Here is a 17874-nt window from a genome sequence, read left to right on the forward strand (position 1 = left end):
TATTTTTTTGACAATACAAGCTAAACGCTATCTATCGGCCATGGTGGTCTACATTTTAACTGTTTTATGACGTCACGTAAACACTAAACCTTAACCAAATTGATATACTTCGAACCCGTATTCCACGCACTACACGAAATTAATATTGTTCATATTAAATGCCCATGTGTGTAGTAAAGTAATATACATGGTGGTAGGCAAAACGGAAGCTGGAAGGGTATTCCATAACTTCGCAGAGGGAATAAGGAATGAAGAGCCAAAACTTTGCATTAGTCTACAATAAAATTATTGGAAACAATTAATTAATGTTTTATTCCTATTTTTCCATTGGATTCAAATGCATTCTCGACTAGTTGCTCATAGCAGTTATATGAAAACTTGTTCTTAAAATAAACTACGGATATTGCCAAATCCGATAAAAGTCTTGATTGATTTGGAACGGATACTACAAGTTGTTAGTTTGCTTAACAGACATTTTTGTTGCATAAATACTGCTCCGATTATAGAGCAAGTTATTGCACTTTCGCTCTTCGATACATAATTATTTAATTAATATCAATATAATAAACAATAAATCAACCAAATTTCTATGAATTTTAAGACGGTGAAATAATTTTTAACCACTTTAAAATATGGTGTTATTCACTGCGTACAGTATATATTTTTATTATTTTTGCAACGTTATTTTGTAAACAACAACAGTGGATATATTTCTCCCTCCCGTACCTCTTTTACCTTCTATCATACTTGGATGATTAAGTATAAAAGGTCATATTGTTTCATCTGTTTTCATATGATCGAGAATTTTCAGCACTGAACTTGCAATTACTTACCATAGATATGCAGATAAATGTCATAGAGAAGGTCATTTTAAAAAGTAAATTCAAGTCTTTTCCCATCCCATCCTTTGCCGATCCGTTTCCCAATAACTTTTTTTTCAAGAATAATAAGATTCTTATAACCAATCTTCCCTATTCCCCTCCACAAATGAAAAGGCTGGAATAGTGATTGATGCGACTATAGACTCATAAGGAATTCACACACAAGACTTCTTGGCTTTTATATGCTGATCCCATATCCGTGATGTTATTGAGGTGGTTCTTTTTACTAATTAATTATTTTTAATCTTTATCTGTTCGCACACGACAATTTTCCCGATTTCCCGTGAAATAACAGTATTTGAATGCTCCAAGTCTCTGCAGACCGGCTAGTATTACATTACATGCAATCGCTATCGGCACTCAAGCCTGTCCTACTGTACTAGTAACAAGGCAGATGAAAGTAAGCCGCTTGCCCACCACTTCCGCTATAGGAAGTTGCGTCATCGCAAATGGACAAGTGTAACGAATGCTGCCAATATTATATTGTTGCTCACTAAACCGGTGGAGTTCTAAACTAAAGGACATTACACCATTTGGTCTAAGAATCAATTAACTTTTAATACGAGTATCATAAGAGCAAGTTTTTTTAACCCCAAAACAAAAAGTGGGGTGTTATAAGTTTTATATAGTTGTCTGTCTGTCTATCAGTCAGTCTGTCTGTGGCACCATAGCTCCCGAACGGATGATGCGATTTCAATTTAGTTTTTTTATATGAAAGGTGACTTATGGGCGAGTGTTTTTAGACGATGTTTAATGAAAATCGGTGCCTTTGTGAATGGAATTACTGTTGATTCCCAGTTTCTGATATTTTGTGTTTTACAAACACAAAATTAAGATTGCACCTGCATTTATACATATACCTAAACCTTATTTAATGGTAATACTTGAAACGTAATCCAATGATAATAACTACAATTAACTAATTCATTAATAATTAACCAATAATTAACTAATTCATTAATAGACGATACAAATTCATTGTTTTAAACATTACTTTGTTTTGTAAAACTTCCTAGCTACAGCTAAGCACTTACGATAGCAAATATTTCTAAGAATTTTTTTCTCGCTAATTCGAAAACGCTCTGATTATAGTACCGTTTTATCTCAATTTCATGCTATTTAACTCCGCTGTCATTATAAATACACCGAGAGCAAGTGTACAAATAACTGCAGTAATTAATTCAAATAATAAATTAAAAGAATATGCCAGGAAAAATCTCCTTCCATGTAATTAAAAATTACAGGCACACTTATTTAGGTTGACAGTTACTGAATAGTGCATTGTACGAATTATTTATTACGTATTCTAAACATGTGCTAATGCTCTGCAGGTTAATTCAGTATTTTTGACGCATGTTAGTTGACATATACAAAATTGAGATTCTATTTAACAAATGTCGTCCGGTGCCTACTGGTGGATATTATACATTAGCTAGATAACGTTTCTCAAATTGATTTGAAGTTTATTTTAAAAGGTTGATAATGAAGTCCAAAATAGTGAATAGGCCAGCTGTTGTGGATGGTTTTCCACTTTTTAACAACTGAAGTACTACAAAAAGCTGTTGATTACTATTACCAGTAACATACACTTCTTAAATGCAAAATAGCACCGCCTATCCCAAAGACAAAATTTTTAAAATTTGTATAATTTGTACGAATAGTGCCTACCCTATTTAAAACATCATTCACGCCACTATTATTATTATCACTCATCGATGATGCAAATTTAAGGACAACAAAAAATATTTTCTTCTTCATCATATTTTTTTTCTTTGTAGGATTTTATTTTGCAATTAATAACAAAAAATGTATTATGTCCTTATTTACAAAGATTGTATGTAGGCACAAATACCAATGTATACTATGTAATACAACCAGCATATAGCCTTGACCGTGTTTGTGTTCATAATTAATTTAGTTGATCTATTGACAAACATTCAATCAATTCAATCTAAAATGATCAGACGTTTATCGCTACATCAACTTTGTGCAGATCAAGATTGAAGATGAAGTCATTAATTAAAATAAGCACTGTATAAGACATACCAGATGTTAAAACACAGACATTCTGTCTCTATCAATAACGAATATATTTTCATTATAGTGCCTTTAATAATTATGTTAAAACTATTCGAAATAATTACCTTGAAGCAATTTAATGTTATTAGGCACAATTAACGATTGAGTTATTATACTAATAGCTTATAGAAAATGGCGGATTTTCCGGCAAATGATATAAGGAAGTGTCATCCAGTAATAAATATTTAAGATTGTAAAGTTGCCTCCACTGATGACAGAAGGGCTGGCTCATTATTAGCGCAAAGAACTTATTTGTATGTCAAACGCGGAAATTCAGTCAATATTCTTGCCTCCATTCCACGTCATGAAGTTATTAGGATAAGTTAGCTCAAGTTTCCTTTAGCTTTCTTTATCAATAAAAATTATAAAGTTTGGTACAAACTTGCTTATCAAACTTACAAACGATTTAAAGGTAAAGTCCTTTTCATGAAAGAAGTTCTCCAGACGCGGCGTCAATGTCTTAATTGCGCTCATTGTCATCTGGTAATGGCAGTCTTATTGTCATTTGTGTAAGGCGCTGTCAATTTTAGTTCAGGTTATAGCCGCGAGACTTCTATCATGAACAGACGATCAAATTGTTTGACAAATACGTTTGGTATGACAAAATGTATCGTTACGGGGTCTATATGACAGTTCTGTATTTAAAACGGTCTGAAGCCGTTTTAAATACAGAACTGTCATATAGAGCACAGATACACAATAGAATGAAACTACTCGTAAAAACTACCTTCCTTGGGTGGTTGGGTAAAAATAACTTTTATCTTTTACATATTACGCTAATTACGGTAACTTTCATTGCGCGCCAAGTTCTCGTACAACTTTTTTCGCTCGCAGACAATAAACGAAACCGATTTCACGATACCACCCGCGCGGATCACACGTAAGTTTACACGCTTCAGTGGCGGGCAAATGTACGATTTCGAACTGTTGGTCTGAGATCCGGCAGTAGAAATATATATTTTGTATGCCGGATCTCGTACTATGTGAGTGGTAGGCGAGACGGTAGAAATGTCGTATTGTAGCTCATTAATTACGTACATATCCGAATTAAATGCCTCGTTGTTTCAGTGGTTAGCCTATTCAGATTATGAGGTCCTGGTATCAAATGAAATTCTGAGCTTTCCTCTAAGCAATTTTAAGTAATAATTTTCAACCCGGAGTTAGGCAGTTGGTGCTATTATGGATGCCTTGGAGAGCACGTTAAACTGTCGTACCCGGTCACTAGCATTGACTTCTGGCCGTGGCTGTTTAAGATTAAAACATTAACGTCTAAACTCTATATCCTCTGCCCTATAAGGATAGAGAGACCTTCCCCCCTAGACAAGTGGCACGTCGATTCTCTTAGCTAGGGGGGCAGGAAGGCTCATTCTGTAACGATGTTTTGTATATCTTGCATGTGCGATTTTCGAGTTCACCTCTCTCTCTCTCTCTTAACAGGATTCTTTAGAAAGAGAAAGATCTAGACCAATTCGAAACTCGCACTTGCGAGTAATGCAAAACATCGTCACAGAATAGTCCTCCTGATCCTGTAGTGAGCCGTTACATTTAGTTAATAATGATGATGATGAAAATGAAGATTTGAAACCAACCATAAAAATAGACGAATAGAAATGGAGCGCGTGATGTTTTCGTCGTTGTAACCGCGCATATTTTGCGCATATGATATAATTACCTACCATCAATGATAACGTAATCTTGGAGAGTTACTTAATCCCTCGATTCCGGTCGTAGCAACCGTTACAGAGCCAAATATGATCCACCGGAATCCGTATTTAAGTTAGGGATTTATACTGAAAATCCTAAAATATACTTCAAGGTCTCCAGTACAATTTTAACCGCTTCTTTTATAAGCAATTTTCATTTCGTTGGACTTAAAAAGTTGGAGTTCTTTCTATTGTTTAGAATCTTCACTTTACAAAGGTATGCAAACAGTCAGTACCTCATGGATTCAGGTATCGAGGGTCCGTTTGTAATTCCTAGGTGAATTAAATTATGGCTTTACACACGTGACACCGTTCGCTAACTAAGCTTCACGCCAAACTGCTCCCTACCACGGGTGATTAAATACGTAAATCGCTTGCCAGTATAACACTTAGGTGTCGTGACTTGTGAGAACAATAAGCTATTATTCTAGCATCGGATTGCGGACGGAAGGTAACCCATGTTGGAAGCATCTGACAATGGATGTATGGATGTTAGTTTTTTGCCCCAGTTCCGTCTGCGTACATAATTGGTACTAATTAGGTGGCGCGTGCGTACTAGGATCCTGTGGCACAGTGACTTGAATAATCAGAAGGCTTTATGTACCTACATAATTAAAATAAAATAATTACAATAATATTATAAAGAGGTAAAGTTCGTCGTATTGCAAGGGTCTTGCAAAGGTATAATCTCTGGATCTACTAAACCGATTTTGAAAATTGTTTACCATTAGAAAGCGACGTTATTTAGCTAAGCATAAGCTATATTTTATCCCCTTATTATCACAGGAATTTCAATTACGCAGATGAAACCGTGGGGCGCCGGTTAATAACTAAATAAACTAGCTTTTGCCTACTTATCATTATCATTATCATCATTGTCATCAGCCAATGTTTTTTTTAATTTTCATTAATTGACTACTCTAGGGACTCCAGGAGATCTCGCCTATAGGAGAGAGGAGTCTCTCCTATAGATGAGGGGTGTCTTAAAGCTTATTTCCACTTAATTTTCATATTAATATTGTTTGAAACAGTAAAGTTTACTGCCATTTGGCCAATGATACTAAGATATGCGGCACGAGATAACGAGACAAGCTTGTCTACATAAAGCTCTTTATTTCGTCCCACCACAACAAAAGAGAAGAGATAAGAGAACTTTGTTTTTATCAATATCTTACGTTACAAACGCAGACAATTATCTCTTTACGTGCACCCACAAAACAGACGGCTTAACGAGTCTAATGTAATTTTCTTTTTTAAAAGAAAAAAAATCACAATATCATTACAGTGGGTCTCGAACCTAGGTCACTATGATCCAAAGTCGTATAGAACAACCATTGGACCAACGAGGCAATCTATGTTATGGTTTAAAAGGTATACGCTAATAGTACTCTAATAGGCGTCTGACCCGACGCATCTACGTTCTACGTGGTTGCGATTAACCAAGGTTGCGGCTGTGTGGTTACGTAACCGTTAACTGTCACCGTAACGGTAGGTTGTAGGCAGTAACGGTAGATAGATGCTTGTACGTTATTAGTTCATATATTTGCTATGAAATGCTAACACTAAAGGAGACCGACAATTTTTCATACATTGCTGGGTAGGCGAAACGGTTTTTAGATTTGATTAATAAACCGTTCATCATCATCATCATCATCATACTAGCCAATAAACTGCAGGGCATAGGCCTTGTGTAGGGACTTCCAAACATCACGATCCTGAGCCGCCTGCATCCAACAAGTAGGTGCGACTCGCTTGATGTCGTTAGCCCACCTGGTGAGTGTGTCGACCAACACTGCGATTGCCATTCCAGCACCTTGGAAACCCAACATCCATGGGCTCTTCGAGCTATATGGTCCCGCCCATTGACACTGCAGCTTCGTGACTCGTTGAGCTATGTCAGTGACTTTGGTTCTTCTGTGGATCTCCTCATTTCTGATTCGATCACGCAGAGATATTCCGAGTAAAGCTCGTTCTATCGCCAGCTGTGTGACTCTGAGCCGTCTTATGAGGCCCAATAGTTACCGACCAAGTCTCGGAACCATAAGTCCTCACTGATGAACCGTTACAATGTCCAAATTAGTCTTACTTAAATAGTTTTTAGTTTGGTTTTTCATTTCAATTTAATTGACAGTTGCATAATCATGATATGGGCAAGTATCTACTTTATAAAGTACACGATATCGACACAAGTTTCAAAAATATTAAAAATTAATTCAAATTGGTGATTTTGATTTATTAAAATAAAGGATTTTCGTCATATTTTATTTTGTAACAAGCTAGGCCCAAAATGGCCGGTCTCCTTTCTTATTTTTTTTTATTATTGGTAACTATTTTTTTCGTTTGCATTTTCAAAGCACTTTGAATTTTTTGGAAACCTGGTTTTCGGTTTAATATAATTTTTCACAGACGTAAATAGGCTAGTAGAATATAAAGGCGTTTTATCAATCACTTGTTTATTGCATAGGTTTATTAACTTATTTTGACCTTGATATTTAAATTAGAACTTTAAGGTCAATAATAATTGCATTATTGATTGAGGTCAATTTTATTATAGAACCTATGTCTGATTAATTAAAATAATTTGCATAATTAGGAATTCATTAGGACGAAATATGTTTAGGTTTTTAATGGAATATTTTGCAGTACCTTTCCGAGCACAATGCTATTCGATATTTCTACAATGTATTTACTTGATAACGTCTCAGGTACAGTTAAGAAACCCTTACTTGGCAACCTAGGAGTTATTGGGTTCGATTGCCAGCATGGAAATTCGGATTCGCAGTCACATCGCAGGGGTAACTTATCGTAGAGTAAAACTTCCCGGACTAAATATGGCCTATACCTACAACCAGTTTTGACGCACAAGATTGTTAAACATTTAATGAAAAATTTAGTTTCATACATTTTGTAACGATAAGTTAATTGAAATTTTTTTGAAAAAAAAAACAGTAACATCTTATTTGCAAAAAATATATATAAGTTACAAAAAATAATTCAGTGATCTCGAAAAAAGATTCCGACGAATTGATAACCTCCTCCTTTTTTGAAGTCAGTTAAAAAGAAACGATCGATTCTAAATTACTTTCTTGAAAATAAATAATAGTTAAACAAAAACTATGATTGACAATTTCGCTTTACGATTACGTGTTTATCCATTGAAAGTATCAAAATTATTATCAAAGGAGACATGTTGATTACTCGGTCGCTTTCCGAAAATTAATGTTTTTTTTTGTTTTTTAATTTCATGAATGTGAAATGAACAAGGACACAGAAATGTCAAACAAGTTTGGTGGATTTGTCTTGACGCATTTATCGAGTAGATAACCCAGCTTAATAATTTGAAGCTACAATAAATAAACCGAAAATATCCACATTATTTATCCTTTTTCTTTTTTCAAAAACAATGATTTTACGTGATCGCTTCTCGCCACCTCAAAACCAATGTTTCCCAAGCCAAAACTGACCACAACCGATGTTTTTTTTTCACCGCAAAGGACAATAACCTCTTTCAAAATTGGGCAAACAGCCAAGGTTGAATTCCACTCTGTGTATTATACAGTTATAAACGATATACAATTGCTTATTCGGCAAATGCTTGCGTCACCCGTCAACCCACCGTGTAACGCCTTGGTGGGTTACGCGCTGTCGAGCTTCTGTAAAAGAAACCAACGACCTTTGTGTGCGAATAGCTGATCCGTGAGTAACAGAAGTGGGAGAAAATTATGAATTGCTATTATCATGACCAAGGTCATTGACAGTCACAAAAACTGAGTGGAAAGGTGTGGGTAGGTTTGTTTAGGTCCGATGAGTAGGCATTTTTTGATTGTGTATTGTTCTAGCTAGGCAAAATACTAGGCCTAATGCCTCGTTGATCCAATGGTTGATCTATGTAGATTCTGACCACGAAATCGTATGGACTTGAGCCGTGGTCCAAGCTAAGAAATAGTGAGCTATAAAGAAAGAAGCATTATATAAATTTTCGAAATCTAACACGATACTATAAATGGAGAGAAATATACACAAATTGGAGTTCTATTTTTGATTATACAAATCTCCGAATTGACTTTAATTCTTTTGAAATAATATTCATTCTCTCCCAAGAAATGCAACACTAATATGGGTAATAATGGCGGATCGATGACGTTTTCAATGCAATAATCGATTTGACGTTTGCTATCAATTGTCATGTCACAGTAGCTTTATGGACGCCATCTTGATTTATCTCGAAAACTAGGGTTTTAATTGCATGTATTTACACACACACACACACACACACACACACACACACACACACACACACGCACTAACATGCACACAAAATTATTAATTATAAACTTTTTTTTTCCAGTATTGTATTTTTAAGATCCTTTTGAATATTGTATGTAGCATATGTACCCAGGGAAGTCACTGGCTTACCTAGTTTAAGGGCCAGGACGTCATTGCTATTTATGTACTGAGTTATTCAAATAAAACAATTCTTATTCTTATTCTTAATTTTATTTCTTTCTTTTTAATTTTTTTTTTTTTTTTTGAAATAAAAATTCTTTATTCAATTTTATAAAGTTTTACAATAATATTAAAACTACGTACCTAAATATCTATAACAACATATTATAAAAATTAAAAAGAAAATATACTAAATTTAAATTATATCTAAAGGCTCAGGCGTCGTAGAATTCGTCCGAATCGACGATCATAGGTAGTGCCCAGAAGGCTGGCAGTATTGCCACGTTGTATGGCAATACTAATTCTTTGGCCTAAATACAGGCCAGCCTTCTGGTCACGGGAGGTGTCGATTAAACGCTTTGCAATTTCTTTGTAAAGAAAGCGTATACTCGGACCCCACGGTCCTAGTGTTTCGACCGCAAACGGCTCAAATATGTAATCTCCGACGAGATTGCTATATTTGCGCCGCTTGAGAGTCTCTGCTGATGCAGCAGCAGCGCCCGCACATCTAATCGTGCCAGGAAGATGTGAAGGTGCAAGGGTGTCTACGCAAGTCGCGTCCCACACCAAATGCCTACCCATCTTCCATGGCATCAAAGACATGCCGTCTGGTCTCTTACCATCGTCACGCGCCAAACCGTTAGGTTCCAAAACGGCTGGCACGCCGGCGGTGACAAGAGCACGACGTATGATGTCGTTCAGGCTAGCGTGCCGCGGAATACGGCCATTCTTTTTAATTAGTTACATTTTTTTACTTATTAAGATGTTAGTAAATTGCTTCTATTTTTTAAATTTTAATGATACGGGGTACAAGAGTGGACCTGAAATGCACCATCTCCTTTCTACGCGATAACATTACAAAAAGATTTATTGCTCCTAATATACATACAAAAAAAAGTAATTACTTCAACTAATTCACACCTCTACGCTATAGCTATACCAATAATTAAATGTGCTTAAAAACATTGTGTAAAGACAACAATGAGCTTTCGAGGCGTGTATGGGAACCTCATAACCGCTTGGCCTCGATGTCTCACGGCTTATTTCGGTGCTTCTCTAGTATTGTTCATTATTTCTTTTCACTATTTCATCAAACATAAGCTGATAATTTGCTAATGCTTGCGATTATTATCAAATCTATACTTATAATATTATAAAGCTGAAGAGTTTGTTTGTTTGGTTGAACGCGCTAATCTTTGGAACTACTGGTCCGATTTGAAAAATTCTTTCAGTGTTATATAGCCCATTTATCGAGGCAACATCGGTTTAGTAGATCCCTTTAACCCCTACAACAAAAAACTTTACTTGTTTATAAGATTAAGTATAGAGTAGTAGATAATATCGATTTATGCATGTATGTTTCACACTCTTTCTTGACAGTTCTTATCCATTTGCCTTCAGATTGGCCTACGCCAGAAATCTGATATAGCATCAGAAGTAGGAACTTCCCCATCTGTGTGATGCATAAAAATTAACTGATGTTTTCGTAGGTGATTTCATCAATATGATTCTTGATTTAATTATGAACATCATCATTTATCATCATCATGATTTATTGACAATTATAATTTTTCAAGATAAGATTAGCTAAGTTTTTCTATTAACATATATGTACATTATTACCATGAACTAAAATATACCATACAAAAACTAACAACAGCCCATTGTTCCCATAAACATCATGCAATTATTACGTGCTTAACTAATAAAAAAAATACATTGTCATACATGCAATTGTTATCTTACGTTAATTAACATATAATGAATCCTCAATTTAGTGTGCTTAAGGATGGACGCAACAAACGACTTTTGTTTTGAGTTATTTTATAGTTACGGTGATCTGTGCTTGACTAATTTTAACAAGGGTTGGCCCCTTGTTAAAATTAGTCAAGCACAGATCTTCAACTTCAGTACAAAGACTTTCGGACATAGGAGATATGCATGTGTTCCGCAACCAGGAAATAAATTAGTAGGTACAGAAAGAAATCAGACAGTAAGCGTACATTAATTTCAACCAAGTTCTACATAGTCATGGCGTATAACCGAGGTACGATATAAGAATCCTGAATTCGATTGCGGGTAACATTAGAAAAAATATTTTTGTCTTTTGTTGTTTTTCTCAATTTGTTTCTTCAACTATTTTAAAAGTATGCAAGTGTTTTATTAAACCTCGATGAAAAAAAAATCAAAAATCTCCATTTAAAATTACCGCTGACTGGCTGACTGGCTGAAATTCAAAAATATTACGTATGCGGAAATGATGTCGCTGTTATGTTCAACTTTTTCATGTATTCACTTCCTTTTTTTATTCATTTTGTTCCATACATTTCTTACAAGCTATATAATATTTTAATAATATACGGTATCAATGCAAAATGCTCGGCCACTTATAGGTTAAAACTTCATACTCTAAACAATAAACTTCTTCTCCTTGGAGTATATATTCTTTGGATCATACCATAGTATGTGAACAGCAGTTCAAAGTAGATGTATATCTCGGTCTTAAAGTATTCAATACTGTGCCAGAGGTGGTATCAAGTAAATGTTGGTAAATTATAGAAAAATATTATAAAGCTAAAGAGTTTGTTTGTTTGATTGAACGCGCTAATCTCAGGAACTACTGGTCCGATTTGAAATATTCTTGATTTGTTAGATAGCCCATTTATCGAGGAAGGCTATAGGCTATATATTATCCCCGTATATGTACGGGAACAGGAACCACGTGGGTGAAACCGCGCGGCGTCAGCTAGTTATAGAAATATATTGAAAGGTGTCTATCATTACGGTACCTCAAAGCTTTACATAGCTTTGAGCTCACGTTGAGCTTAGTGTGCCAATAAAAAATAAGTGACATAAAAATCACTTGGCAACACTTGATGCTCTTCAATCCGTATATAATTTTAAAGTGTGCGCGTTTTTCAGTTCAGACGTTAACGGCACAAAATTCTTGTATTAGTTCCAAAAGTGTCTAACGGTCGGTTCGGCCTGCGGTCATCATTGAAGACACTGAGACGTATAATTAGCTATATTGTACATTGCGTTCGACCCAGCATGAGCGATTTGTTGGACATGAATAGGATTTTTTGTTCTATTTTAACGGAACATAACTATATTCGCCATTCGCAAATATAAGCCACAACTGGCTTCGTCTGCCTTGAAATTAAAAGTAGACAATACTTTACGTCAGACATAAAAAATTAAAAAGTTTTCCCTTAATGCTACCATGTACGCAATACAAATTTGTATGCAAGTTTTCATCATTTCTGGTACCAAGCCTCAGTAGTTTAGTCTGTGCTCTATAATAATATTATTATGTCAGTAAGTAGTTTTTTTTTAATTCAGGATAAAATTTTGGTTGTTTAATATCTACTGGATTAATAGTCATTTAGTTCCTAGTGAAAGCATGGTCACAATTTCTATACTATTACTATAATTTACTAAAATAAAAGACATTACTAAAATATTTTAAAGGGGTAAAGTTTGTGGTATTGTAGGGGGTAATTACTGGTAATTACTAAATTACTTAACTGGATCTACTAAATCGATTATGAAAATTCGTTTACCACTAGAAAGCTACGTTATTAGTGAGTGTCATAGGTTTTCTCATGAGAACGGGAACTACGCAAGTGAAACCGCGATGCATCGGCTAGTCTTGTATAAATGTAAATAAATAAGTCGTATCCAGGACATCGTGGTTATAAAGCAACGCATAAAATGTATTTTTTATGCTTACCTTTGTGTTTTTAATCTGCTTGACTGTCACACCAACCTGAAAGGAAAAAAAACATATTTAGAATTATATATATTTTCCTAAACAATTTCCTCTGTCAATAATTGTTAATTACCTAGTTTAGTTACCCTTCATTGACAATGTGAAAACTTGATATTATTCGCATTTCCTTTTTAATTTAGCAAAAGCTTATACAAGTTGAATACTAACAACAGGTACAACCTAATGACAATAATATCCCTTCCGCAATATATAACAGAATCTGAGAAAAAGTATTATAAAAATTTAGATTCATCTCTCGGTAGAATTGAGTACCAAAAATAAAGATCAGCATAAACATTTATACATTTAAAAATCTGTTTTAACACAAATTTATTCTTTAAAATCCAAACTTGTTACCGAGTTAAAGTAATTTACTTTAAACAAATTATAAAAACGAAAACAAACTTGCATCGCGATATCTCCGAACGTGTGAAAGTTGTTGCAGATAGCAATTAATGGACTCCATGGTGGTGACCTGCATTCATACTATTTATCTACATTAACTGATGTAAAACTTCATTACGCCGCTATTCGCACGAGAGTTTTTTTAACGGACGTTAAAAAAAGCGTTCATATACAACAAATGCTTTCCCAAGTTTAAGTTCACACGACAACGTTTTTAAAACACGACGCATTTTTTGTGCAGTGTTGTATTTTCAATTTTGGGCGTTGGAAATAGACCTTCATCTAACTTCATACTATATTTGAATGCTTTTCGCACGAGAGCTTTTTAACGGACGTTAAAAAACGTTTAAATACAACTAATGCTTTCCCAAGTATATGTTCACACGACAACGTTTTTAAAACACGTTTTTAACTTCATACTATATTTGAACGCTTTTTTAACGTCCGTTAAAAAAACTCTCGTGCGAATGAGGGCTAAGGTTCCATGGGTTACAGAAGGTTAACGTATAACTGTCTATACGTGCGGTGATTAGTTTTGGTTATTTACATTTGTTATGAGACCTTGAATGAGATAAATTGCTTCACCTTTTTGAGCATTATTAACAATTTAGACATATTGAACTAAATGCCTGCGGTAGTCAGATTTACCTCATTTATGAAGGCTGAAAGTTCGTCAGGCCCCCCCTACCTTATTATAGTAAGTGGGTACGGTAGCCAATTATAATATTAGAGCCTCATTAGCTGAACGGTAAAATAATCTCAAGAACTTGTCCTATTTGAAAAATTTTTTTCATTGTTAGATAGCCTATTTATCGAGGAAGGCTATAGGCTATATATTATCTACGTATTCCTACGGGAACGGGAACCACGCGGGTGATACCGCGCGGCGTCAGCTAGTTCAATATAAATAAACAAAAAATCAAATCTTTTCTCTTTATAATATTAGCATAAACAACATCTGCACATACCTCTTACATAATAGGAACACATATTTTAAAGTTACGAGTAGAAATTTTAGCGTTCGTACGCAAATAGATTTACTTAACATTACTTCACTAATTTGGGAGACGTTACGTGCATTTGCAATTATTATACTTGTAGGTTCTATTATGTAAGTATTTGTTTAAAATTACGGATTTCTACCCAAAAATATACTTGGATTTGGTTTTTTTAATATAAATAAAATACTTGTATGTACATTTTTTTTCACATTTCTTAAGTTACACTTAATGATGTGACATTATCATCTATCACTGTAAACGGACTTCTATGCCACACACCTCATGTAGCACTAAATAATTTAACAATGCGTTTCTGTTGAGCTGACGTTCCTTTAGTTTATACACAAAGCGTTTGTGCTGTCACCTTACTAGTAGCCCACGATCAGTGGACGATCCGACGCTCAGAAATTTTTACTACCTGATAACCAAGTTAGCTACCAAAATCAAGAATTTTCGGAAATAAAAAAGTTGAGCGTCTCATCATGAAGCTACTCACGGAAAATTAACTTGATAGTAATCAATTGTATAAGAAGCCATAATTTTTTTATTTTAATTGGTATTTCTTATTTCATAAAAAAATACTCAAACATTGAATACACAACCACTTATTGAATATTTTTCTTTTATATTACTTTACCCTGTGTATGGTCAGCGACCCTTTATGCAAGTATGTAATATCTGATACTCTGCCAGGGATATTGGGTTTTGCGGTATTCTCCGAAGGTGGGTTAATTTTTTGCGCGTTATTTTTTTCTTTTTTTGGACGCTTTTAATATAATTTTAGCTATTGTTTAAATTAATCACACAGCTAAAGTTGTGTTTTACAGGACGGGATATAATTACTCCTTGGACAAAGACTTAATTAAATTTTGAAGATAGACTAAGCCACATCGGGTTGCTGTGCACTCACGATTTCTACACAGTAGCGAATGTTCCTAACAACCCGATTCGTGTCGAGTTACCTTTTAAAAATCCACGAGTTTACGGATGTTAATAATTTAACGTACTCAGCCAAAAACACATTTACAAACACAAATGAAAGGGATAACTAAAACAAAATTTCAGTCTTCGCTACTGGTGCACAGCAAGATAGCATAAATAAGCGCCTAGTACTCAATTTGTAGGGTTCACTTTGACGATCAAGTGAGCCTATACTTTTTGCATCAACTATCATTATGAAACATTTCATCATTAATAACCCATACTCGGCCCACTGTTGAGCACGAGTCTCCTCTCAGAATGAGAGGGGTTAGGCTAATAGTCCACCACGCTAGCCCAATGCAGGTTGCCAGACGTAGATAACTTAGAAAATTCTAGGGTATCCAGGATTCCTCATGATGTTTTTCCTTCACCGTTTGCGACACGTGATTGTTAATTTCAATGCCAATAACTGAAAATTTGGAGCTGCATGCCCCGGAGCGCATTCGAACTTACACCCTCCGAATCGAAGGCAGAGGTCATATTCACTGAGCTATCATGGCTCACCAACAATCAAAACACTTATGCCTAATTGCAAGTGATTTCACCAGCATTCATACCCTTTATTGGGAACGCTATATGGTGGCATCAAGCAGGGTCGCTAGCCTCTTAATCCGCATCGGAGCAGCATTGTGGGCTTAAGTTCCATATCTCCTATAGAGAAGGAGGCTTGGCTCTGTAATGGGCCGTTTGGCTGATTATGATGAAGCATGGCTCTTCTAGTATCTTTTCTGTCTTGCCTCCGTATTCAACATAATAGCAACAGTAGACCGGTAGAGATTCGACCAGTACTAATAGTGTGTTGGTATACAAACGAAAATAGCCGATGACTTAAATGGAATGTAGCCGGTCACTCAACCTACTCACCTTGGTTGGAGGGCGCCCAGTCTCTGAACAATGGCGTGTTTATATTACACACTGGCCAATAGAAACTCTACTATGACAACTAATTAACGATCAGGGCTTTCAAGAAACCACACGCAATAGAGTACAATCGGCTGGCTAATATTACGTATTTCATTTGTAATGTCAACCACTGACAAGTAATCTCATATGTCTGAAGCGCTAACGGCTTGACAGCCGATAAAAATGATCGTGATCAACACACGATCATATTTTTAAAATTTTCATTTTGAGTTGAAGAACATTCATGTTGATTTTTAATTGTGTTTTAATCATGACCTTTTTCCGTCCATCTAATCCAAAAGCCTACGAGAGGGTTAGAGTCGATAATATTCCAACGGAAATCGAAGTAAGAAATTCTGATTATACTGAAATTATCCTTTTAATTGTAAATCTGAGCCTCTGAAAGAATTATTTCCTTATCCTAAATTGTGCGAAAAGTAAAAATTAAGAGAATAGTGAGTAAAGCCCTACTAAGGTTTTTCTTTAAAAGGTTTCTTCTACTTCGAAAAACGTTTAAGTTCTACTGTGTACTTTTATAACGGTTAGGTTTGACAGGCTACTTTTTACGACTTTGTTGCCTTAATTCATTAACTATCAATATGTTCTGCATTGATTTTGATGACCTTTGTATTTAAAACAAATAAGATACAATAGCTCAAAACACAAAAAGCCTCAATAGCTTAACGGTAAGAGCGGTCGGATTCATCACACCGGGTCGATATCGGGTCAGGTTCGATACCCACTCCGTTGGTCTATTGTCGTAACTCGTACCCACTCCAAACACAGTCTTTCCCGACTGGTTGGAGGGGAATGGGAATATTGGTCATATAAAAAAAAATACGGCAAAATTTCCTATTTTTTTAAAACAAAAAAGGTGAATGCCCTTCCAGCGTCAGTGTTTCCTGCAACATATGATTTGCGCACCTTAAGAACAAGAGGCAACTTTTAGGGAATCCCCAATTTAAACTCTCTTTTAACATTAAAACAATATTTTACTGTGGTACCTGTATAAAAACATGAGGAGAAACTATATAAACACGGACAGAAAAGTAAATCGACATACTCGTAATGAGTCTAAGAACTAAGTTATCCGAAGGTTAAAGACTTCGAAGCGATTAGAAATTAATTTTATTCAAGTTACTTTCAAACATAAGCAAGCAAAGTAATGCGGAAAAAACCGTCGGCACAGACTAGCGTTTAATATGTATATAATAGGCAAAGGAAAAGTTGTCTTGGCTTATAAGTGTCGATGATGGATATAATCTTACGTCAGTTTATTATTTCCCGCCGACAATCTCTCGCATAGATAAATGGATTCTAATCGTTAAACTTTATATCGCCATTAGATACGTAAGAAATAACGTTAACGTACAAGATTGCAGAGTTAAAAACTGTTAGAGAGGACAAGACCCTGATGTTGTGGATCGACAACGCATGCTGTATATGAATATCTTTTTAAAATCTTAGCATTCCATGAATACCCATAGATTTTGAGTATTATTTAATTTAATTACCCAGGTTGTTGTAAGCTTTTATTTATTTAACTTGTCTTAGTGTGTGTGGGAAAAATCTTCGACGCTTATTTTGACAATTCAGCGAACTATTGAATTATTTTTAGTACAATTGGAGTTATTTCCATAATTTCAACAACCATCTTCGAATTTCTTAGCATCACATAGATACGAATTTTTTGCACTCCAATA

General features: G+C 35.1%; 1 protein-coding gene across 2 annotated transcripts in view; it reads right to left on the reverse strand.

The window, feature by feature from the left end:
* Positions 1-17874, reverse strand: part of LOC112048422 (zinc finger CCCH domain-containing protein 13-like) — a 102137-nt gene that overhangs the window by 52070 nt on the left and 32193 nt on the right. For both annotated transcript variants that reach the window (XM_052882791.1, XM_052882790.1), the window contains exon 3: positions 12843-12878. The gene's annotated coding sequence lies outside the window, so the exon portion shown is untranslated. The remainder of the gene's footprint in view (positions 1-12842; positions 12879-17874) is intronic.

The sequence above is a fragment of the Bicyclus anynana genome, chromosome 8 (genome assembly GCF_947172395.1).
Source record: "Bicyclus anynana chromosome 8, ilBicAnyn1.1, whole genome shotgun sequence".
NCBI classification, from domain to species: domain Eukaryota; kingdom Metazoa; phylum Arthropoda; class Insecta; order Lepidoptera; family Nymphalidae; genus Bicyclus; species Bicyclus anynana.